Here is a 26,128-nt window from a genome sequence, read left to right on the forward strand (position 1 = left end):
TCGTTGCCTGGATGGCCCGCATGCGCGGGGACCCATATGAGTTGAGTGGGCCCAGTGGGGGCTGAGAGGAGTTGAGAATTTTATGGGCGACGGCATGCGTCCGCCCTTTTGCAGAGTTTCTGATCGCGGTTTTTGAGTCGCTAAATACGAGAGTGGCAGTGGTGGGGGAGATCGCAAGGGCAATTGCAGCTTCTTCGGCTTCTAGCGCGGTGTGTGTTAGGACCAATACAGCTTCTAGAGGTGAAAGATTGAGGTGATTGCGCAAATCGCAATGGCCGGCTGAGTGGTGTATATGCCACGGCATCTACGTAGACAGCCTCTGTGTGTTGGTTATTATGTTTGTGTAGTGCCTGGGCTCTTGTTGTGCATCGAGCTTGGTGGTGGACTGGGTACATGTTTTTTGGAAGTGGATGCTCTGTTAGGAGCTTTTGGGTGGCCCCGGGGGTGGGGTATGTAGGTTGGAGAGTGTTGGTTGGGTTAAGACCTAGGTTCTTAATGATGCTGCGGCCAGTAGGGGTGGAGGAGAGACGTTCAAGTTGTGCCGTCCGGTGAGCTTCTGTTATCTCGGCTAGTGTGTTATGTATGCCCATGAGTAAGAGCCGTTCGTTGGAGGTGTGTCGAGGGACGTTGAGTGCGGTCTTGTATGCCTGGCGAATCAGGGTGTTAATTTTGTCTTCTGCTCTTGTGAGGAAGAGATATGGGAGAGAGTACACTATGCGGCTGATGACGAATGCTTGAACTAGGCGACGCATCATGTTCTCTCATGCCCCTATGTCGGTTGGCAATTCGTCGTATGAGCCGCATGGTCTGATGGATGCTGTTTGTGAGTTTGGTTATCGTGGCCGTGCTCTTGCCGTTGCTCTGGAGTAGGAAGCCTAGGATTCGGGTCTTTTCCGCTTCTGGGAGGGGGGTGCCGTCCAACGTGAGCTGTATTGGAGGCGGGGCCCTAGGTCCGTCCTACATCTAGGGGGTCGAAGAATGAGTAACTTGGATGGGGTAGCGGAGCAGGCCATGCCGACGGTTGCAGCATGCGCTGCCACCAGGTCGGCACCGGCCTGCAATCTTTCTTATAAGGCTCCGGCATTTACTGTGGTGGTCCGAAGTGTAATGTCGTCGGCATAGAAGGAGTCCGAGAGATTAGGTACGGCGTTTAACGCCTTGGCCACGGGAATGAGAGTTATGTTGAAGAGCAGCGGCGAGAAAACTGACCCTTGCGGGGTGCCTCTACTGCCGAGTGCGAAGGTTGGGGAGGAGAGAGATCCAAAGCAGATTTCTGCTGTGCGGTGTCTTAGGAAAGCTGAAATGTATTTGAAGGTGCGCGGGTCGGTTCTTCGTGCCGAGAGCGCTTCTAGGATGGCGGAGTGGTTGACGTTGTCAAAGGCTTTGGTTAGGTCCATAACTAGTATTGCTCGCGTGCGTTTTGCATTTCAGGGGTGGAGGGCCTCTTCCGAAATCTGAAGCATAACGTCCTGTGTGGACGTACAGATGACTGCGAAAGCCAATCACTATGTGCGGGAGTAGGTCGTGATCGTTCATATGGTTCTGTAGGCGTTCCAGGACCACATGTTTGAACAGTTTGCCTAGACAGGATGTGAGGGAGATTGGGCGTAGGTTTTTTGATCTAGAGGTTTGCCTGATTTCGGAATAAAAAAGTTTATGCGGCGTGCGTAAATTGGGCTGGTAGCGCTCCATCTTGCCAGTATCGGTTGAAGAGGTCTGTTATAGCCTGTATGGAGCAGTCATCCAGATTCCTGAGCACCTTGTTGTTGATTTAGTCTGCCCCGGGGCCGAAGTGGTGCGTAGAAGAAAGGGAATTTTAATGAAAGAAAGGCGGAGAGGTCGGCCGGTGGTAACAGGGCCCTGCACGGCGGCTTTAACTTCCCATGTGAAAATGTCCTCATCTAGTGTAGGATTAGGGCCGCCGGTGTAAGTAGGGAACGGGGTAGGTGGAGTTGTGGTAAGGTATTGTGCTTTAAGAGCATCTAACAAGACGTCGTCCTGTAGAGTGAGCTTGTGCAGAATGCGGTTGAGATTTTTCCTTTGCGTTGCTGTTGTGCCTCCTGGTTCGAGCAAGCAACGGAAAAATGTCCACGTGTCTTCGAGGTCGATGTTGCCGCTGACACGATGGCACAGCTGGCGCCATTGCTGGTGTGCCAGTTGGCTTGCATGTGCTTCAATCTCCTTTACGAGCGCGGCTATGCGCCGCTTGAGTGGGCGATTGTGTTTGTGAGCGAGCCACCTTTTTTGAAGGATGGCATGCGCTTCCCAAAGATGTCGTAAGCGACTATCTGCCGTCTGCATTTGTAGTGCCAGGGATTGTGAATGTGGCCCCAGCCATATCCTTTTCGACGGTTTGTGTCCAGGTGTCCAGATCTGTGATGGTGTCTGAGACGTCTCTTCGGATTTGACGAAACTTGTCCCAGTCTACCACCTCCAGACGTGGTTTTCTAACCGGGGCTAAGGTTGTGAGGTTGAGATCGGTGCTGAGTATATAGTGATTACTACCGAACGAGTGCAGCGTGTTTTTCCAAGCACTGTTGGAGAGGTGTTTTGAGAAGGTTAGGTCCCGGCTAGTGTTTTGTTGAATACTTGTTCCGATCCTTGTGGGTTGGTGTATGTCGTTGAGCAGGGATAAGCCTTCATTTTGAATGAAAGTCGAAACCGAGGTTCCTTTGCGACAGTTTTTACGGTAGCCCCAACTGGTGTGGTTGGCGTTAAAGTCACCAATTATTAGAACGGGGCGGTCCACACTGATCGTGAGTGCCTTGCGCATTGCTGCAATGAGAGGTGCCGGAGGGCCTTTTGGCGGGCTATATATGTTTAGTATGTAGAAGCTGCTGCCCTTGCATGCGCGGGGTAAGTGTTCTACTAGGAGGCCGTCTATGTCTTCAAGCTCTGAAGCGTGCTCAATTGCGGTAAAGTTACGGTGAACCAGTGTCGCTACTCGCGTTCGTGGCAGCGCTGGTTGACTCATGAACTGTGTAGTTTCGAAGCTTGACATTACAGAGAGTTTCTTGCAATCCTATAAGGGCAGGTGTCTCGTCTGCTAAGAGGTTTTGGAGGTGAAGTTGCAGGTTGTAACGCTTCGCTCGGAAGCTCCTGCAATTCTGTAACATATAATAGAGTCTAAAAAAATTATGAAGGAAAGAGGTGTGAAGAAGACGACGTGGGTTAACCGAAGAATAAAGAAGAAGAAGCATTCGGTGACGTGGTGAGACATGATTGGTGGAGAAGAGAAGAAGGAGAAGACGACGACAAGGCTTACGTGGACTAACGCCAATGCCATAAAAAGGCGAGGGAGAGCGAGGAACGGGGGGAAGATCAGAGAAGCGTAGGCTCCGGCGGGTCAGGGACGCTTTGGCTCGAAGAGAGCGACGCCGGCTACTGCTCCGGTGAGCTCGCGTTCTACGGCTTCGCATCGTGGACTTCCTGTCGTGCCTGAGCCAGTTCCGGGGAGTCAACGGAGGACGCTACCACCTGCTACGGCCAGGGGTGTCTCCAGCGCTGTTGTCAGCCATCCGGGTGGTGCCCCCAACGCCAACAACAATGGCATCACCTCCACGGGCTGGGAGCTTATACGACGCAGCCAGCGACGCTGCCAGCGGCGCCAGCTCAAGCACGAACGCCGCCTCGACGCCGGCTGCTGGATCCATACAACGCCGCATCCGCACCGAACCAACCGTGAGCACGAACGCCGACCACGAACAGTAGAACGCTAGTAGTAGACGCTGGTAGCAGTGTTCCCGGGTCGTGTGTATTTATAGTCTTTGGGTTTTGTGTTAGCTAGGTTAGTTTTGTGTGCTAGTGTGTGTGTCACGTAGGGTGTATTAAATGTGCGTCTGTGTGGATACACCTGACGCCTAGTCCATTCTTTCGATCCGAGTGTTCTCCGGAGAGATCCGTGACAAATTCCACTGCCACACTCGAATGTAGCTACGTTGTGCAGCCATGTCGGGGGGCGACTGACGGGTCTATGAGATTTGGACTATTTTTCTGGGTGATGAATGTTCCTTGTATGTGGGGCTGGATTTGAGCCGTAGATTGTTCATGTGCGCCTTGGCGTCGCTCGAGGGCAGTCATCCGGCCTGCAATGTTTGCCAGCCATTCTGCAGTATCAGTGCGCAGGGCGTTCATGTTTTGTTCGAGGCTTTGAATTATCGAGGTTAGCTGAGTGAGCGCAGCTGTGTCTACCGAGTTGTGGAGGTCATATTCAGCTTGCGCCTTGCGCTTAACTGGGGGGTTGCGAGTAGGTGACGCAGCACGTGAGGAGGAGGTGGAGGCTGGGGAACGAGTGAGTTGCTTGGGTGTGATAGTTTGTACTGGGTTGCGGGGGGGGGGGGGGGGAGACCGAATTCTTTGTAGGCTGTTGGCGGAGCTCTGCAATTTCTAAACTCTGCTGTCGGAGTTGTATACTCTGAGCTCTTCATTCTATTTAGCGAGCGAGAGAGATCCCGGCTTCCAGCTCACCTGTTTATCCATGGGCTGGGCTTTTGGTGCCGGTAGTGGTGGGAAGGAGGCGGACCGGCTCCTGTGCTGGCTTTTGCTTGAGACGGACCTGACACCGGTTCTTGAGTTGGTCCGAAGCCGGCTGCGTGATGACCGGGACTGCCGAGCCGTGCTCTCGGTGGATGAAGACCCGGCGGGATTGTCTGTGGCGGTTGTAGCGTTGGTGTTGGATTTCGGGTTGCCAGCGCGGTCAAACCGGACTTTGGATTTTTTGGACCACGTGAGGTAAAAGCCACCGCACAGGAGACATTTGGAGTCGCACGTGCGAGTTGAAGTTGCCGGATGGTGCGACCAAGCCCGAGGTGCAACCAGGGCGAAAGTGCGACCATGCTGAAGAGGCGAAGCGGCTACAGTAGTGTAGCTCTCGCTACAAAACTGGCATTTAAGGATGTTTTGAGCACGCAGGCACGCACCATGGCGTTTCTTCCCCTCCTTGAGGACAAGAAAAAATGCAATTGACGGGAAACAGGCTGCCGCACGTGCAACGACGCAAGCGGGGCAGGGAGCGGGCGCAAGTATGGCGTACTCTCTTGCCGTCATTGGCGGCAATGACAGTTTCCACTCCTGGTCTCGAGGGGAGCGCGCGCTTTCTTCTTACGGCCTTCGCAATGGGATCTGTTTCCACCTCCCACCACACCTCGGTGGGGTCCTCACTGCCCCACCGCTCCGCTGCTGCGGCCGCCGTTCGCGTGGAATGAGAAAGCGCGCGCTGTCCCATTACGGCCCGCGTCAGTGGTAACCGTTAAGCCTTTATATTTTACATCTTAACGCAAAGACCGCATAGCCAGCCCCTTTGCCACGGCAGAAATTTGAAAGAATGGATGAGCGTTGGCGCGCTCTCCTTTAACATGACTGTGTACGCTCGAATGTATGCTTCCAGCACAGGTGTCAACTCGTCCTACCCTTATATTTGGCTAAAAAGCGAGGCTATCAGCCTGTAGTTCGTCTTCCGGCAGGCCTTAATGAGCGAATGAATGATATGCGACGTGTAAAACATGAATGGCAAGTTTCAAGGAGTAAATGATTTTGCAGCTTATAAATATAGCTCCTGAAATTTCAAGCACAGCTGCTTTAATTTTACACAACAGCGGCATTAAGCATTCATGGTGCACCCCAGGGAAACACATCATGTCATTCCCGAAAGGAATGGGTATAGACGGAACCCAACTCTGGCCGCAGGAGCAGAGCACTTTGCACGCACGCGACATTCAAGATCTCCTCTTGGAAAGTCATTTTGAAGTTTGGCGGCATCTAAGGACCGCCCGTCCCACCCGATGCAACGCAAAAAATAAATCAGTTGTTTCCAGTTACTGCAAGCACGAACTGCCAGAAAAGCAAAGTTAGGTCGGAAGTTAGCTCTGTCTCCATAAAATCGGCCTTCACGAGCGAACAGACTTATCTGAAAGGCGATGACTACAAGCTTTGCGTCATTCTCCTGCATTTCTGTAGCCTCGTCATCGCTTTCGATAAACCTCCAGAGAGCATGACCTTACCTCACGTCATTCAGGAAACGAAGTAGCACCCGAAAAGTTTTCTGCAAGCAACCTAACGGAGCTCCACTAAACATCACAGCAATGCGCGTTATACCAGCTGTCTTAGATTACAATGTGAGGAACTAAAAATTAGATTTGCGTTGCCTACATGTTAATAACAGTCCCCGAATTTAAGAAAATAGAGGGCATTGGACATTCAAGTGCATAATCTGAGATCTTTTACTGAGATATTTGAACCAAACATTTTTTGGTGAGCTTCAGGACACGCCACAGGTTGAATATACGTGGACAACAAAAAATTGCGCTCTTCATGGTACCTGAAGTCACTCATTGCACGTGCATAATTTCTGAAATTGCAATACTCAGTACGCGTCAATGTCAATAGCAGCATACGCAGCTTGTACTGGTTGCTTCTGTTACGTTCTGATAACGTTAGTCAGGCCAGAATGACTACAAGAAAGCTTGCGCCCAATTCCAAAACTGTTTACTGGGTGAGCTCGTGTTCTCAGACAGAAAGCAGTTCGGCGGCGCAGCGATAAAACGAGTGCTCTGTCAACTAACGTCAGAAGGACGGTCGCTCTCGGCCTCGAAAAATTTAAAGGTAACAAGGAACTTGGAACCTTAGACCCCTAATGGGCCTACAACAACTTTGAAAATGAAGAGAGGCTTGCGCGCGGCTACACTCATTCCAGAGAAATCTGGGGGTCTCTCGTTTGACAAACAAAAGCGGAAATGCTGCGTGCCATTGTCTTCGAGCAGAAAACAATGCATTACAATGCTTCTTGACACTTGCACGCACATTAGTAGTTCGTATTCTTTTGAGCCATCGATGAATGCCTCTCGTTTAAGGAAGTTGTGGCGTATATGTAGGCAAAAGTACAATAAGGAGGTGCGAAAAGCGATATCGCCGTAATTATATACAATAAGTACTATATATATACATATATATATATTATCAGACAAGGTAAGAGAAATGAGAGGTTCGTTATATATATATATATATATATATATATATATATATATATATATATATATATATATATATATATATATATATATATATATATATATATATATATATATATATATTATCAGACAAGGTAAGTCTTTCTGAAGACTTGAGAAAGGACAGGCTCTGTCCGAAACGTCGACTCAAAATAAATCTATCGCTAAATGAAGCGTTCTCAACTTTGCATTTTGCCTCTAGCAACCAAATACGTTGATCTTTCTATATATATATATATATATATATATATATATATATATATATATATATATATATATATATATATATATATATATATATATATATATATATATATATATATATATATATATATATATATATATAAAGGAAATGAGGGGCTCGTTTTTGACAAACTTATGCTGGTATTACAGGAAATGCTACGTCCGCCACTTGGACGAGGGTGGCCCTGGTGAACACTCTTAAGGTTCGCTTACACCCAATGAACATAAATACCCACGAGAGCGACAGATTGGACAGCCGTCGCCGTAGCTCAGTTGGTAGAGCACCGGACGCGATATTCGGAGGTTGTGGGTTCGGATCCTACCGGCGGCATGGTTGTTTTTTCTGCTTCTTTGTAAGTAATTTTCTTTAAGCGATAGATTAATCCAAGTATTATTATCCCACTGTTAAGCACAACACATAAAAAAATACACATTCCCCTATGCACCTTGGTTTCGGTGACTGTTGGCTTCCTTCATAAGTTTATATATATATATATATATATATATATATATATATATATATATATATATATATATATATATATATATATATATATATATATATATATATATATATATATATATATATATATTCAAGGTTGAAGACGCTTCATTTAGCCATAGATTTATTTTGAGTCGACGTTTTGGACATAGCCTGCCCTTTCTCATATATATATATATATATAGTGGAAGCAGTCAGGGTTGCTCAACGGGTCAGTGAAAACTTGCACAGTGAAAAGGTCACAACTGGTTCGATTATCTAGGTTTATTCACCAACGGTTTCAGACGGTGGACCGTCCATCATATATATATATATATATATATATATATATATATATATATATATATATATATATATATATATATATATATATATATATATATACATATATATATATATATATATATATATACATATATATATATATATATATATATATATATATATATATATATATATATATATATATATATATATATATATATATATATATATATATATATATATATATATATATATGAATCAATTTATTTGGCAGGTCAAAATTAGTGTTCATGAGTCTTACTTTCAACTCTAGAAGTATCGTCAGCTTCGGCGCTATCGGATTTACGGCTCACGCGTTGTAGACAATTTTTTCCGTGATATACTACATTTCTATGGGACGAGCACAAAACTTTCGTTCTCTGAGTTTTCATTCTCTTCCCTTAACATTAACTTCTCATTTAATCACGGACCGTGACACATACGAGTTAAAGTGAGCAGAGTATTTCCTCCTGGATTTAAAACTACAAATGCTGGACATAATTCTGAGGAATGGGATAGTGATTCCTCATTTTAAATGTTTTCATCGAGCCAAGTTTGTGATGATGAATCTATGCACATGTGGACTGTGTTGAAGGTACGCAGCTTAAGCACCTGCATTTTGTTTTCTTTGATTTCGGTGCTGCGCTCACCATGAACTAGCGGGCTGCAGCGCGAAACCAGGCAAAAGCCACCCGCCGCAGCAGATGCAGGCGTGGAGCCAGCGGTAGGGTCGTGCCGCCTCTAGCGGCGGCGGGCGACGTAACTTCCGGAGAAAAACTCGCATTGCTTCCGCGGCGAATGCGAAGGCCGCATGAAAGAGCGCGCGCTCCCCTCGAGACCCGCCGTGCCCTTTCAAAGGATGTCCCCACCCTTCACGGAGCGACGGAGGGGGGCGCGCGCATCGAGGCACCAAACACCAAGTGCAGGTCCTCGTCCAAGCTAAAATAAAGCAGTCCTCTGATCGCTGGCTGGCTGAAGTTCGCGATGCAACTAAAAGGGGGTCAAGAAAATTTTGGAACCATATAAGCTGCCTGGTTAAAGCGAATCAAAGAAAGCAGGAACAGATTGACATTGCCGAGGGAAAATGTTAGAGCTGACGCTGTGAACTACATTGCATCAGTTATAGCTGAGTCATTTAGGAAAGACGATAGGGTGATCGCCCCAAATGAGGCAGCAACACACGACAGAACAATAGGAAACAGCTTAGAACTGACCAGTCTTAACTAGAAAAAAGCGGAAGTAAATATTCCAAAATGCACGGCCGCAAGGATAGACGAAATTCCAATCAAACAAATTAATGAATTCTGCCCAAGAGGCAAGGAAACGCTGATAAAATCATTGAAGGCAGTCATAACAAATAAGCATATTCCGCACAGCTGGAAACAGAGTAAAATTGAATTTGATTTATGAAGAGAAAGGCGATAAGATGAACATAAAATCCTTCCGATAGATTACGATAACATCAGTTACATACAGGCTGGCGGTGCAGGCGGTGAAAATAAAAATGCAGTCATGGGTGGAAAGTAATAGAATACTCGGAGAACTTCAGAACGGATTCAGAAGTGGTAGGCGCTTAGATGATTGCCTGTTCGTGCTCACCCAGTGCATAGAAATAGCTAAGGCGGAAAACAGACCTCTGTATTTAGCCTTCTTGGACATAAGCGGTGCATACGACAACGTGAACAGGGAACTCGTGTGGAACACATTAAAAGATGAAGTTATCGGCCATGAGGTAATTGATTTTCTACAGGAAATATATCGAGAAAATAAAGTTAAAATAACATGGGAAGGAAACAAGAGTATTCGACAACTGTCGAGGTGCACAAAGGATTAAGGCAAGGTTGTCCTCTATTACCTCTGCTGTTCATGCTTTATTTGATAAATATGGAAAGAAGGCTGCAAGGAAGCAACCTAGGTTATAATCTGTCGTATAGATTAGGCGGAAAGGTTGTTGCGCAACGACTCCGGGTTTAATGTATGCGGACGTTATTGTAGAGTTAGCAGTATATCCAGGAAGATTTGCAAACTCTGGTTAATTGCATTGCGGGAACGAAGCAGATGCTCTAGGTTTTTGTTTTACCACCCAACTAAGTCAGGTGTTAGTGATTAGTAACGATTCAACTGACGTCTTGCGGTGCCTAACTCCCATTGGCCTAAGGACAACGGCGACCCCCCAAATACCTCGTGGTATGGGTAAACGAAAGGCAGATGTACACGGAGAAGCACGGACGGTCTCTCATGGCAAAAGGGCGAACAGTTGCCGGGAAAACGTAACATAGGGCATTGTGGGGGTACAACAGGTATGAAGTACTGAGATGTATTTGGAAAGGAATAATGGTGCCGGGACTTACTTTCGGGAACGCGGTTCTGTGCTTAAGGCCAGATGTTCAGTTGAGATTAGAACTAAATCAGAGAGTTGTTGGAAGATTAGCACTAGGTGCCCATGGGAAAACAATAAGCGAGGCAGTGTAGGGGGATATCGGCTCAGCATCGTTCGAAGCACGGGAAGCTCAGAGTAAAATACTATACGAAGAACGCCTGAGGAAATTCGACAATAATAGGTGGGCAGCTAAGGTATTTAAATACCTCTACAGAAAGAGCGTTGACTCAAATTGGCGGAAAATAACTATAAAGCTAACCAGTAAGTATGTCAAAGAAGAGGACGCAGAAAGAAAGAGCATCAAATGAGGTTAAAAACGCGCAAGGCAAAAATTGGATAAATTCAATGTAAAAGAAGCATAATGTAGAACTCTATCGATACTGGAAAAGGCTGATCAGGGAAGAAGCTTTTTATGAGAACTCAAGAGGCAGTGCCCTACTCTTTGAACCTAGGTTAGGGTGTCTTAGAACGCGCAGCTACAAAAAGAAATTTAACGAAGAAGATGACGCATGTGCTTTGTGTGGTAAATCTGTAGAAACAATAGAACACCTCACACTAAAATGTGATGGTATCCATCCCGATGTCGATGCACGCATAGTCACTCTTCATGGTGCCCTGGGTTTAGAGATAACAATGACCATGTAAATAAATCTGCGGTGAAAATTAGCAAAAAGCGATTGGAAGATTGGTGGCTCAAACAAAAAAGAGGTGACATAAGGTTAAAAGCGCAGGAAGACGTATTTAAAAAAATGGCGAATTTTAACAATTTATAACACTGTTAAACAAAAATAAAGCAAAAAAGCTAAGCATGGTGGCAACCGCCATCACACCTTTTCAAAGGGGACGCTCCTACCTTCCATCCATCCCATGTGCGGTTCGCCACGTGCGCCATCTGCTGGGCCAGCGCCGTACATTGCGAAGGGGGTTTTCAGTGAGTGCCGCCTGATGGCGCTAAAATTGCACGCCAAATAATAAAAAAAGATAGTAGCAATGTAGCTGTCATGAAAAACAGGGCACTGTGGAATTACAGTGGTACGAAGTGGTAAGAGGGATCTGGAAAGGGGTGATGGTTCTTAGTCTGACATTCGGCAATGCGGTACTGTGCATGAGACCAGATCTTCAAGCAAGGTTAGAACTCAAACAACGCGGCGTGGAGAGGCTAGCTTTGGGAGCGCATGGCAAAACGCCTAATCAGGGGTTACAGGTTGGTATGGGATGAACGTCGTTCGAGAGCAGAGAAGCTTGTAGTAAGATAGCATTTGAGGAGCGATTAAGAAAAATGGGGGAAAAGCAGTGGGCTACGAACGTTTCCAGGTACCTGTACACGAGAAATGTGGACACCAAATCTGATTCAAAGGGTTCAGCATCCATCCATCCATCCATCCATCCATCCATCCATCCGTCCGTTCGTCCGTCTGTCCGTCCGTCCGTCCGTCCGTCCGTCCGTCCGTCCGTCCGTCCGTCCGTCCGTCCGTCCGTCCGTCCGTCCGTCCGTCCGTCCGTCCGTCCATCCATCCATCCATCCATCCATCCATCCATCCATCCATCCATCCATCCATCCATCCATCCATCCATCCATCCATCCATCCATCCATCCATCCATCCATCCATCCATCCATCCATCCATCCATCCATCCATCCATCCATCCGCCCTTCCGTCCGTCCATCCGCCCATGCATCCAACCACAGAGGAAATTGACCAGAAACGGAGGAAATTAGGTACTCGCTTGATTGGAACATATGTAATTAACATGCTCATAATTGCTCATGTAGGCCTCAGTACATACTTCCAAGATACATTTTTAAGAGCTGTGCATTCACGCGACGTACTCTCGTACGCTCCTTTAATCACCTTCAAAGGTCGAAACGTCGTGGCGGAGTTGCAGCGTCCCTGTCTCGCACGCCGGTGTTCTGGGTTCAGTATTCACCTAGGCACCAATTTTATTTCTTTTTGATTATTTATAATCAGTACAATTTGCGGTACACAGATCTGCGGACAGATGACCTTGAACTGAGCCATCTAATGATTTCGCATTAGTAATGCCAGCTGAGCATCGGCTGCGCGCAATGCTGATTGCCCTTATCTACCTCATAGGTGAGAGGAGCCTCATAACTCACTCCTGTTGCTGCTTACTGCTCTCCATTCCTGTGGTGTACACCTCACACTTGAAAGATCTCAGAAATTTTCAATACTGCTTCGTTGAACACTTCTATTTTCGCATATAGGTTACAGCTCGTAACCTTACAGATGTGGTACCCTTTCTTCGGCAGCCCCTTGCGTGGCCTTCAAAGGACCCAAGTTTTAATGGTGACATTACAGGCTGAGTCTCTTGGGTGCAGGCTGGGGCAAGAATACTTTAGGCCGACAAATAGAATTGCACCAACGGAAGTCACTTGTTTTTATCGCTTCGATTGCTTTTACATTTACATCTTTTTCTCTACTTTATTTTGTCACTGATGTCACGTTTTCTTTTTTTTCATTGCCTTTATTTTCTCTTGGACAGAGAAGGAGACAGGACTAAAAGCTCGTAAGCTTGACAGAGGTCCTGCCCCCTTTATCAACTTGGCAGTACAGTACACAGGCAGAGATTTTCAATTTTCCAAATAAACACTGAAACAAAATAACAAAACACTTTGTAAAAAAGCAGCGCTATGCATTGCAGCACAAACATAGGTATTAGAAAAACAAATAACTGGTCACGGGGAAACGAAAAAATAATAATAACAGGTATAGGTTTAAACTGAGTGCAATATTACGTAATCTTGCTAAGAAAAAATCGCTTAATAACATCACTTGAATGCTGAAAGGGGTCAAACAATTCTTTGTTCAATTTATTTAATATTACTAGAACAGTATAAGAAAGAGACTGCTCGGTATAATATGCCCTAGGCGTCGGCACTAACCAAATTTCTTTATGTCTAGTCTGCAGGATATGCGTGTTTTTCTCAAGTTTTGCCAGATAACTAATATAATGTTCATCACTTTGTGAAGAGCGTTTATATATCATTAAAAGTCTATAATTGTTTAAGCTATAGATTGGCAGGATTTCGTATTTTAAAAACAAGTCATGTGTGGGGGAACAATAAGGAACACCAGCAATGCATCTTACTGCTCTTTTTTGAAGAAGGTGAAGCTTGGATAAATTTGTGACACCCGTAGTGCCCCAAACGGTACAACAATATTGTAAAAGAGAAAGACCTAATGAGTTGTTAGCAATAGCCTAACTTTGACAGGAAGAGTACCGCGTAGCCGCAACATGACACCGACAGCTAAAGACACTTTTGATCTGATATAGTCAACATGATCATTTCAAGTCAAATGCTTTGAGAATATAACGCCAAGGATTTTAACAGAATCTACAATTTCAACAATATCAGAGCTTAAGAGCACGTTCAACGGCCTAGAAATTATCTTTCCTTTTGGAAAGTACAATATTATTTTTGTCTTTTTAGAATTAATCTTCAAACAATTTGATTTTGCCCATGTATTTAATGCACTCAGTGTTTTGGTTGCTTTCTCTTCAATGTCACTTTCTGATCTCCCGGTTATGAACACCGAAGTGTCATCAGCGTAGGATACAATCTTTCCATCAGTTACACATTGCACAATATCATTTATATAGATTAAAAACAAGCGCCGTCCCAGTATACTTCCTTGGGGGACTCCTGCATAAATATTTTGTATTGAGGACAACGAATTTTTAAAGTCAACATATTGTGTTCTGTTCGACAAGTACGATTTCATAAGATCGTGAGCTTTTCTTCGGACACCATAGCTTGCCAGTTTATGTAGTAAAATTCTGTGGTTTATCAAGTCAAAAGCCTTAGTAAAATCTATATATATGCCTGCACCTATTTCCTTATTTTGAAACATATCTATAATGATTTCTTTTTGAGTCAGTGATGCTGTTTCAGTGGATCGATTCTTTCGAAACCCGTGCTGAAAGTCAAGGAGCAGGTTATGTTTTTCAAAGAAAGATAGTACCCTACCATGCATTAATTTTTCTATACCCTTCGAGAACACTGGCAGTATAGAAATTGGACGATAGTTACGAATCAAATTCTTGTCGCCGCTTTTAAAAATCGGTATCACTCGAGCCATTTGCAGTGCCTTTGGAAATACAGCGGTGGATAATATGAGAATGTAAATGTGAGTAACAGCGGGACATATTAGGTGAAGAACATGTTTAATGGGTGCTATTTGGAGACCAGTTGCATCTACTGACTTGCTATTTTTAATATTACTTATGCACGAGAAAACTTCTGTGTAGTTCGTGGGCGCAACGAAAAGGGATGATGGACAGCTGCTTCCCTTCATGAATTCTATGTAATTTTGGCTGCACTCTACCTGACTCTGAGATGCCTGTAAGATAAAGAAGTTGTTGAAAGCATCAGCTAAACAGGTCCCATATATTCGTTTACCTTCATGCTGAAAGTTTTCGGAAGTATCACGGGTATTTTGTTGCAATAAGCAATTCAGTTTTCGCCAGATTACATCCGATCGCTGTTCTTCAGGGCTCCAAAATACATTTGTGAAATAGGCGTCTCGAGCCATTCTTAGTTTTGATGTTAAATTATTTCTGTAATTTTTGAATTGCCAAAGCAACTCTTCATCTTTCGATTGTACAAACTGTGCGTACAATCGGTTCTTATGCTTGATAATTTGGAGCAAGTCGGACGTTATCCAGGGTTTCCGTGCTTTTGATGACATGGTTGTCTTTCTTAGCGGAAAATGTGCATCATATATAGACTTGAATGTAGTGATGAAGTTAAGGTAAGCGGTATCACTACTATCTTCCTCAAAAACGTGGTTCCAGGTCTGTTGGCTAATCGCAGCAAAAAAGGATTCCAGATGTTTTTTCGTTATAGATTGTGTTAAATTATTTGCCTTTTGTAATTAACATGTACAGCTTTATCAGCAGTCATGACGATTCCAAGATGATCACTAATGTCGGTATATACTACGTCTGCAGTTACTAAATTACTGTCAACATTTGTAATGAATACATCTAATAATGATTGACTTTCTAAAGTCACTCGTGTCGGCTTTGTTATTACGCTAAAAAAACCATTAGCAACAATTAAATACTGGAGTTCTTTTTGGGATTGACTCAATGAAAGCATATTTATGTTAATATCGCCACCTAGAACCATATCTATAGACTGATCAGTTGCGTAGCTAAAAATCGTTTCCAGAAATTCAAAGAAGTGATTAATGGCACCAGATGGTGGCCTGTAAATAACACAGAAAAGTTTGTTAGAACTTCGTAGAGTGAGCACTTCGTAATCAGCAGTTGTCGTCGTGTATTCTACGACTATTTCGCACGATAATGTTTCTCTAAGCAGAAGCGCGACACCGCCACCCCTTTTATCTTCGCGGTTTTGATAGAAGCACTGATAACCAGGACGGTAAAAAACAATTGATGTTGGTGTGTACCAGGTTTCAGTTAACATGATCGCTGTTAGTGACACTCCGAAAGTATCGAGTAGAACAGCTAATTCATCTTCTTTGTTTGTTAAGGATCGGACGTTTAAATGAAAAGCTGACAAAACAGATTTTTTTGGTTTCACTATATTGTCACGGACGCCGGTAGGACGTTCAATCCCTGGCAGAACAGTACCTGGCGAGCACACTGCGCAGAGCGTAGCCGGCAGGGCCTAGCACCGAGCAGAAGAGGACGAAGTCCAGCGCGCGACAAAGGTCGAAGACAGACCGACCGCACGGGGGAGCCGGTAGCGTGATGGCTAAACTAAGTGCGGCATTGCCCCTCCCCTCTGGAAAGGCATCGACTCGATGCCTGACAGTGAGGGGGAGCCACGTGTTGGTGTTAACAGAATCCCAGGCACCGAACGTGGTGAGAGTTGTCCTAGCGGGCATGGTATGGCTTGAGTCTTGCGACGTGCACAATTTCGGATGCTGGCGGGCGTCTGGAAGAACGAGCACTCCCTTGCGGGCGCACTTCATACGTAACGTCGCTGAGTTGGCGGAGTACCTCGTAGGGGCCGAAGTAACGGCGCAAAAGCTTCTCGGAGCGACCGCGCAGACGGATGGGGCTCCAAACCCATACTTGATCGCCAGGCTGGAAAATGACTTCGCGGTGACGGAGGTTATAGCGGTGAGCATCGACTTCTGACCGCACGCAGGTTCGTTGCCGAGCCAGCCGGCGGGCAGCCTCTGCATGGCGAACGAATGCATCAGCTTCGGCAACGGATGAGCGGGCAATATCGGGCAACAACATCGTGTCCAACATAGTCACGACTTCACGACCGTGTACCAAACGAAATGGCGTGAACCCCGTCGTCTCTTGAAGGGCAGAATTGTAGGCAAACGTGACGTACGGAAGGATTTCGTCCCAGTTCTTATGGTCGTCGTCGACGTACATAGAAATCATATCAGCGATAGTCTTATTGAGGCGCTCGGTTAGGCCGTTGGTTTGAGGATGGTAAGCTGAGGTCTTACGATGACTTGTGCCACTGAGCCGCATAACTTCCTGAGTAAGCGTGGACGTGAACGCTGTGCCTCGGTCAGTTAAAACAACATAAGGGGCGCCATGGCGGAGGACTATGCTGATGATGAAAAAGTCAGCAATTTCAGCAGCAGTGGCGCGGGGAAGGGCTTTCGTCTCACAATACCGGGTGAGGTAGTCGGTGGCAACCACAATATACCGGTTACCCAATGATGACGTGGGAAATGGGCCCAGTAAGTCCATGCCGACTTGGTGGAAAGGAATTCTCGGCGGAGCAATGGGTTGGAGCAAGCCAGCCGGCTTGAAAGGTGGTTTCTTCCGACGTTGACACTCGCGGCAAGTACGTACATAACGCTTGACAGTCGCAGAAAGCCTGGGCCAGTAATAACGGTGACGAACTCGTGCCATCGTTCGAGAAAACCCGAGGTGGCCGGAAGGAAGCTCGTCGTGGCATGCCTGCAAAACGTCAGTGCGGAGCGCCGTTGGAACCACGAGCAGGTAACCAGAGTCCGTCGGGGCGTAATTTCGTGTGTAGAGGACGCCATCTCGCAAGCAAAACGACGACAAGCCACGCGCGAATAAACGAGGCGGTAACGAGGCGGTACCCTCAAGATAATCGATGAGTGGCCGCAATTCCGTGTCGTCCCTCTGGTGTTGAGCGAGGTCGGACGTGGTCAGAGCACCAATAAAGAGGGGGTCATCTTCGAGGTCATCAGAGCTGGACGGGATAGGAGCACGGGACAAGCAGTCTGCATCGCTGTGTTTGTTGCCCGACTTGTAGACAACTGTTACATCAAATTCTTGCAAGCGAAGGCTCCAACGAGCTAGCCGGCCCGAGGGGTCTTTAAGATTCGCGAGCCAGCACAGTGAGTGGTGGTCACTCACGACCCGAAACGGGCGACCATACAAGTAGGGCCGGAACTTCGTTATCGCCCACACAACAGCTAGGCACTCCTTTTCAGTGGTTGAGTAATTGGCCTCGGACCGAGACATCGTGCGGCTGCCGTAAGCAATCACACGCTCAACACCATCTTGCCACTGGACGAGGACTGCACCGAGGCCAATGTTGCTGGCATCGGTGTGAAGTTCTGTATCCGCCTCCTCGTCAAAATGGGCAAGAATGGGCGTTGTTTGTAGGCGTTTGCGGAGCTTTTCGAAGGCGTCCTGCTGTTCCTGTGCCCAGACGAAAGGCTGATCGTCTTTTGTCAGCCGTGTGAGAGGCTCAGCCAGCCTGGAGAAGTCTTGCACGAAGCGTCGGTAATATGCGCAGAGGCCAAGAAACCGGCGCACAGCTCGCTTATCAGTGGGAGTCGGGAACGCAGCTACAGCAGCCGTCTTGTCGGGGTCGGGGCTGACACCCTCAGGTGTCACAACATGGCCCAAAAACTTAAGCCGTTGGTACGCGAAGTGGCATTTATAGGGTTTTAGAGATAGACCGGCTGATCGGATGGCCGTCAATACTGCACTCAAGCGTTTGAGATGTTCTTCGTAGGTCGCAGCGAAAATAACCACATCATCACGATAGACGAGACACGACTGCCATTTGAGGCCAACCAGGACAGTGTCCATCATTCTTTGAAAGGTGGCAGGAGCGGTACACAGGCCAAAGGGGAGCACCTTGAACTCGTACAAACCGTCAGGCGTTATGAACGCGGTCTTTTCGCGGTCACGTTCATCGACTTCGATCTGCCAGTACCCACTGCGTAGATCAAGAGAGGAAAAGTATCGGGCATGACGCAGGCGATCGAACGAGTCATCAATTCGGGGCAACGGATAAACGTCCTTTTTAGTAATCTTGTTGAGGCGACGATAGCCGACGCAGAATCGGAGAGTGCCATCCTTCTTGGCGACCAGCACAACGGGCGAAGCCCACGGGCTTGTTGACGGCTGGATAACCTCGTCGCGGAGCATTTCCTCAACCTGCCTCCGAATCACCTCCCGTTCTTTCGCAGACACTCGATAGGGGTGGTGTTGTATAGGCCTCTCGCCTTCATCCACTACAATGCGGTGTTTAGCGACCGATGTTTGTCGAACTTTAGAAGTGGTCGCAAAGCAGTCACGAAAAGAGACGAGGATCATGTGGAGGCGGTGTTTCTGATCGGCGGTTAGGTCGGGGTTCACGTCAGTCATAACGGGGGCGTCAGATGTCGATGCATGGGTATCGTTGAGGGAGCAGGCGCAGTGGGAGACTGAGTCACTAATTTCATCGAAATAGGCTATGGCGGTTGCTTGCGGCAAGTGGCGGTATTCGGCGCTAAAGTTCGTAACAAAAAGCTGCGTTCGCAGCCCGCGGAGAGAAGTAACATCCCGCGCAACGCAGACTTGTTGACTCAGCAGTAACGACAGGTTACCTTCCGCAACCCCGTGAGGAGTGCGTGGGTTGGAGCATTCCACCGTAATAAACAAACTGGAGCGTGGTGGTAGCGTGACATTGTCATCAAACATGCGAAAAACAGGCCTGTCGGGCTCGCTGCTGTCGGCTATGGCACAATGAGGTGAGAACGTCACGACAAAATCGCGGAGGTTGATTATCGCACCGTGTTCACGAAGAAAATCTAACCCGAGGATGAGGTCCTTCGAGCAATGAGCCAACACAGCGAAGCAGGCAGTGAAGGTGACACTGCGGATCTCCATTCTAGCGGTGCAGACGCCAAGCGGTGTCACCAGATGGCCTCCAGCTGTCCGGATGTGTGTTCCAGGCCAAGGCGTCAGTACTTTCCTCAGGACAAGCGTCAGACCACGACTCATGACGGAGAAATCGGCGCCGGTATCTACGAGAGCAGTCACGCGGCGGCCATAAACGATGACCGAGATTTCAGCCGAAGCTTGATCACCGTCAGAAAAACGCTGTGTGAGGGAGGTCGGACTAGGGGATCGTTCTCGCGGTCGGGTTGGGGCGTCAAGCGGAGGCGTCTCCGTTCGTCGAAAAGTCGTCGGACTTAAGGGTCGTTCAGATTGTCCAATTGAGGCGTCAAGCGAAGAAGGCGTCTCTGGATGTCGAAAGGTCGTCGCGGCGTGGGGACGGAGGTCGGGTCGCATGCTAACGTCGGTGAGCGGAGGATGTTCGTCATTATGTCCGGTGACGGCGGCCCTACCTCCGGGGGTCGCCGTCCTCAGTTTTCCCGGCGCGGGCTGGAGGACTGCCGGACGTAGGACTGGCGAACTGGTGAAGAAAACCGTCGAGGCGACGGTGACCTGGACTGACGTTGGGCAGTGGGTACAGGTGGGACGTTGGCCGCTAGGTACTGATCGATCTCGCGGGGTCGTTCACCATATCGCGGCAGGGGTGCGTTGGGCGAAAAGCCGCGCAGGCCAATCCGGCGGTACGGGCAGTGACGACGGATGTGGCCTGCTTCGCCGCAATGGAAGCACAGGGGCCTGTTGTTCGGCGTTCGCCACATGTTTGCCTTCGTGACGGGTGGGCGGTCGTCTGGCAGCGCTGTCGTATGCGGGAATCGGTGGGACGGCGCGGTAGGGGCAGGAGAGTAGAACGCCGGCGGTGGTGGCGCAGGGCTTCGCAACGTCTCGCTGTATGTCATCACATAGGGCGCTGGCGGTGGCGGCGGTGGAGTGGGCTGCACTGTGCAACGTATCTCGTCACGGACAGCCTCCGAGATGGCGGTGACACTAGGAGGCTGCTCCACAGAGCGAAGCTTCTGCAGCTCTTCGCGAACGATGCTCCTGATGAGCTCTCGGAGGGAGGTGTTCTCATCCCCGGGCCTCGGCATGTGGCACTCCACAGCAGTGATGTTTGAGGAACGGCCGTAGTGCGCAAACCGCTGCTGCAGGGCGCACTCTATGCCTGCCGCCTCCTTTGCAAAATCGGCGACTGTAGCCGGAGGATCGCGCACGAGCCCAGCGAACAATTGCTCCTTGACGCCCCGCATCAAATGGCGCACCTTCTTGGCTTCCGACATCGAAGGATCAGCGCGGTTGAAAAGCCGGGTCATGTCCTCCACGAACATCGCCACGCTCTCGTTTGGCTGCTGAACGTATCCAGCAACTGGCGCCGGAAGTCTTGCCAGGTATGGATGGCGGACTCGTAGTTTTCGAACCACGTCTTGGCGGCGTCCTGGAGGGCAAAGTAGACGTTCCGAAGCTTGCGGTCCTCGTCCCACAGATTAAATTCAGAGACCATGTCATACCCGTCCAACCAGTCCTCCACATCTTCAAACTTGTCACCATGAAACGGCGCGGGCGTACGAGGCGAATGAAAAAGCAGCGGTGGCGAACTCACAGTTTGCTGGAAGGTCTGGCTGGCCACCGTAGAGGTCATCTTGCGGGATGGCGCGGCGAGGGGATTGTACTCGGGAGCTAAGCCTTTCAAGCGGCGGCTTGACTTGTGGACAGGTGTCGTGTCCAGGGGGTGTGGCTGAGCGCTGGAGGTTCCTGGGACCTCTTCGTACATAGATCGTACCCAGCAGCTGCACCAAAAATGTCACGGACGCCGGTAGGACGTTCAATCCCTGGCAGAACAGTACCTGGCGAGCACACTGCGCAGAGCGTAGCCGGCAGGGCCTAGCACCGAGCAGAAGAGGACGAAGTCCAGCGCGCGACAAAGGTCGAAGACAGACCGCACGGGGGAGCCGGTAGCGTGATGGCTAAACTAAGTGCGGCAATATGCTTAATTTCGTATGGCTGATAACCCATGTCGAGAAACAAATTTTAGGTGTCTGCAGGTATAACTACACAATTGGACGCAAATCATCAAACTTGGTGATTGCCATCACTGCTGAGGTATACGTTCTGCGCACAAATATTTTACCATTCCGAGTCCATGCATATTTCGATTTCAACTCCTTTTTCTTTGCATTTGCCGCACCGAACAGTTTTTTCATAGAAGGGCTCAAGTGCTCATTAACGAAGATGGGGGTTTTGGGTTCAAGTTCAATGTCCTCTGACGTTATCCTCAGCTTTCGAGCTTTCTCCAGAAAGCAGTCACGAACTGATCTGCGAACAAACTGCACCACTATATTTGGCGCTTCTGTATTCCCCGTAGTTCGAACGCGGTGACAGACCTCGATGTCTCCACTTTCAAGGGGAATCCTCGAGAAACCAACACTTCCTACCGAGACGACCGAAAATTACAGAGGCACATGAAGTAGGCGCTGCTGCATCTGAATTATGAGTGACAAAGCGTTCTTTAGAAAGCATCGCCATTGTCTCGGCGAAAATCTCGAACACCATGTAAAATATTTTTCATCGTCTTCGCTGCCAAGCCAGCGAAGAACAGGAAGACCGCTGGTAGGGTGCGCCAGGGGACGCGCTGGGACGTCCTGGTCTCCATCTTGGGTTAGCGCACACGCTGTAAAGTCCCTTTTTTAACTGACGTTCAAGGGACCTGTCTTTGGGTACCTGCTAGTGACTCATCCTCAACATCTGGTGCCAGAACCGGGAACGGATCCTGAACCTTCCGAGGGCTCAGAGCGTGGCTTCCCAAACGAAACGCTGAAATCCAAGCGGAGGGCTCGACGGCCGCAGAACACCCGACTTATCAACGAGACAAGCGCTCTTCTGACCTCCGATACTCCGACATTTAGGCAACTTATGTGCCTCAACGAGCCCCTGAAGGCCAACAACGACGAGGTGATGATTATTGACGAGCTCGAACTGCACATCTGCGATGACGCAACATATGAAGGCGAGTACGCGACGGTCATCGAGTATAAAGACCACGCGACGCACACCCTGACCGAACTTCTCAGTCATCAGAACCGTCTTTCGTCCATGGTGACCTCGCCTTCCGGAGCTGTGCTCGCGTTGTCACCGCATCTCCAGAAAGACACGGAGCTAAGTTACCGAAGCTGACCATCACTCCTTTCTCTGGTTACTTGAGCCGCTGGAGCGAGTTCTTGGAACAATTTGAGCAAATTATCCAGCGAAACATTGGTCTCACTGCCACAGAGAAGTTAAAGTATTTGCGACAGTTCCTGAAAGGCAACGCTGCTTCAGCCATAGCGGCTCTTCCTAGAACCGAAGCATGTTACGAGGACGCAGTTTAAATGCTGAAGAAACGCTTCGGAGACAAGACACATTTGGAGCGGGAGTATTTCTCCAGGCTTCGCATGTTGCTGCCCCTTCGTTTGCCGACCGACACAAAGGCACTCCGCAAGCTACACGACCAAGTATTGACCAACAGCAGAGGGCCAGAACTTTTGGGTGTGCGCTAGACAGTATTTCTCGCGATGCTCTGTGACATTCTTTTCCGGATGCTACTGCGTGCCATGGTCCTTCAGCACCATCGATCACGTGCAGCTGGCGCAGCAACTGATGGCCAAGACAGCGCACCGTGAGCGTCCGAGCTGGGTCGCTCGCTGGCGTTTCATCATCATCAGCCTTACTACACCCACTGCAGGGCAAAGGCCTCTCCCATGTCTCTCCAATTAACCCTGTCCTTTGCCAGCTGCATCCACCCTTTGCCTGCAAACTTCTTAATCTCACCCACCCACCTAACCTTCTGCCGCCCCCTGCTAAGCTTACTTTCTCTTGGTATCCACTCCGTTACCCTTAAGGACCAGCGGTTATCTTGCCTTCGCATTACATGCCCTGCCCAAGCCCATTTCTTTCTCTTGATTTCGACTAGGATGTCATTAACCGGTGTTTGTTCCCTCACCCACTCTGCCCGCCTCCGATCTCTTAACGTTACACCTATCATTTTTCTTTCCATGGCTCGCTGCGTGGTCCTTAACTTAAGCTCTTTTCGTTAGCCTCCACGTTTCTGCCGCGTAGGTGAGTACCGGTAAGATAAAGCTGTTATACAGTTTCCTCTTGAGGGAAATTGGTAAACTGCCACTCATGATCTGCGAGAATTTGCCATATGCGCTCCACCCCATTCTTATCCTTCTAGTTATCTCCCTCTCATAATCCGGATCAGCTGTCACTACCTGCCCTAAGTAGACGTATTCCGTCACAACTCCTAGGCTCTCGCTGCCAATTGTGAACTGTTGTTCCCTTGCTAAGCTGTTGAACATTACCTTGGTTTTCTGCGTGTTAATTTTTAGACCCATCGATCTGCTCTGCCCGTCTAACTCATTGATCATGATTTGCAGTTCACCTCCTGAGTGACTAAGCAAGGCAATGTCCTCAGCGATTCGCAGTTTATTTAGGTGTTCTCCATTTATCCTTATTCCCAACTGTTCCCAATTCAGGCCTCGAAATACCTTCTGTAAACATGCGGTGAACAGCATTGGCGAGATCTTGTCTCCTTGCCTGACGCCCTTCCTTATTGGAACTTTATTGCTGACTTTATGGATGACTATAGTAGCTGCGCAGTTGCTATATATATATATTCAAGTATTTTGACATAAGGCTCTTCTACCCTTCTACCCCCTGATTACGCAATGCCTGTATGACTGCTGAGGTTTCCACTGAGTCGAATGCTTTCTCGTAATCAATGAAAGCTATATATAGAGGTTGGTTATATTCTGCGCACTTCTCTATCACCTGATTGATAGTGTGAATATGATCTATTGTGGAATATCCTTTACGAAAGCCTTCCTGATCATTTGGTTGATTAAAGTCTAACGTTGCTCTGACTCTATTAGCAATTACCTTAATAAATACTTTGTAGGCAACGGATAGTAAGCTGATCGGCCTGTGATTTTTCAAGTCCTTGCTGTCTCCCTTCTTATGAATTGAGATAATGTGTGCATTCTTTCAAGCTTCTGGTACAGTCGAGGTCATAAGGCATTGCGTATACAGGGTGGCTAGTTTTTCAAGCACGATGTCCCCTCCATCCTTCAACAGATCTGCTGTTACCTGATCCTCCCCAGCTGTTTTTCCCCTTTTCATTGCTTCTAAGGCTTTCTTTACTTCATCTTTCGTTACTGGCGGGATGACGCATTGCTGTGTACTGCTGTCTTTCTCATTAACGCTCTGATTACATTGGCTACTGTACAGGTCTGTGTAGAACTCTTCGGCTGCGTTAACTATCGTATCCATATTGCTAATGACATTGTCCTGCTTGTCTCTTAATGCATACATCTTGTTTTTACCTATGCCTAGTTTCCTCTGGCGTTTCTGGCAATTGAAATCGACGTCTTAGAGAGGACTGACTGCCAAAACAGTAGAGATCGGGCAATCCCATCAGAGACCTGATCACAGTGACCGGCCAGCCAGTACAGGTGAGTGGTACGACCGTCGTCGACTGTCCTTCATGGCAACTCCCCAAAAGTCGTCGACGCTTGTGTTTTTTCCAAGTCGGATCGTCGTCATGCGTCCTGCTGCAAGCTTCACGTGTTTTAGCAGCTCAGATAGAAAATGCTATGCGTTGATGGCCAGGCTGCACAGATATCTGGTGTGACAAGTGGAACAAGGTGCTCACCGAACGCAACAAGGCACGAGGGCAAGCTCCTCTGCTGAGAGCCCCTGTAGCTGTGGCAACAAAGAAGCCTGCAGCTCTCAAGCGGGAAAAGCACGGACTAGAGGCTGAGCTAGACCAGCTACGCCGAGAGTTTGATCTGCGGAATTCTGAGAGTGGAGCTTCCAGCATGGTGTTAGAGTTGCTGGTATCACCTAGTGATGCATCATCCCATGCTCAGCATGACCAACCTGACCAGGAGGCAAGCAGTAACCTCTCACGTCAGCTTGAATCTGAACCTGCTGACCAGCAGGCCTCACTGATGCAGTTCCGCTTGGATGAAACAATCAAGCTAGAGCCAAGTGACCAAACAAATTGAGAGACAAACTAGAGGCCTTGCACAAATCCAAGCAAAATATATTGAGCTTCGTAAATCTCGCCAGGACACTCTCAAAGAACTCAGTCAAGTAAGAACAGAACATCAAGATGACCTGGAACGTATCCTTAGTGACTTTGAAGATGAAACGAGTGGCCGCAGTTGTGTATCCAAGAGAATGACTGAACTAATTGGGCTCGAATAGTGCAGTTGTAAGGGGAGAATTCTGCTGAATGGGTTCGCCGGAAGCGTCTGGAGAGAGAGAAATTAGCACTGGACCGGGAGAAGATTCAGCGAGCGTCCCCGCAGGAAAGGCAGCACTGCCAACAGTGCAAGGCCCAATCTTCCTCAACAAGTCATCATTATCATGAGTGTACCTTAACCAAAGATGGAGTCCAGAACGTCCCAAAGCGTCCCCCGGCGCAACATACCAGTGATCTTCGCTGGACTGGCAGCGAGGACGATGAAAACGATTTGACACACCATATGCTGCGCAGGACGCATGTCAAGCGTGTCATGCTATAAAGCGTAACGAAGTACCGCTGAAGTGAAGA

General features: G+C 48.1%; 1 pseudogene; it reads left to right on the forward strand.

Annotated features, from left to right (window-relative positions):
* The first annotated feature begins 4,477 nt into the window (after positions 1–4,477).
* Positions 4,478–26,099, forward strand: LOC144129534 (coiled-coil domain-containing protein 102A-like; annotated as a pseudogene).
* Positions 26,100–26,128: the final 29 nt, after the last annotated feature.

The sequence above is a fragment of the Amblyomma americanum genome, chromosome 4, assembly GCF_052857255.1.
Source record: "Amblyomma americanum isolate KBUSLIRL-KWMA chromosome 4, ASM5285725v1, whole genome shotgun sequence".
NCBI classification, from domain to species: domain Eukaryota; kingdom Metazoa; phylum Arthropoda; class Arachnida; order Ixodida; family Ixodidae; genus Amblyomma; species Amblyomma americanum.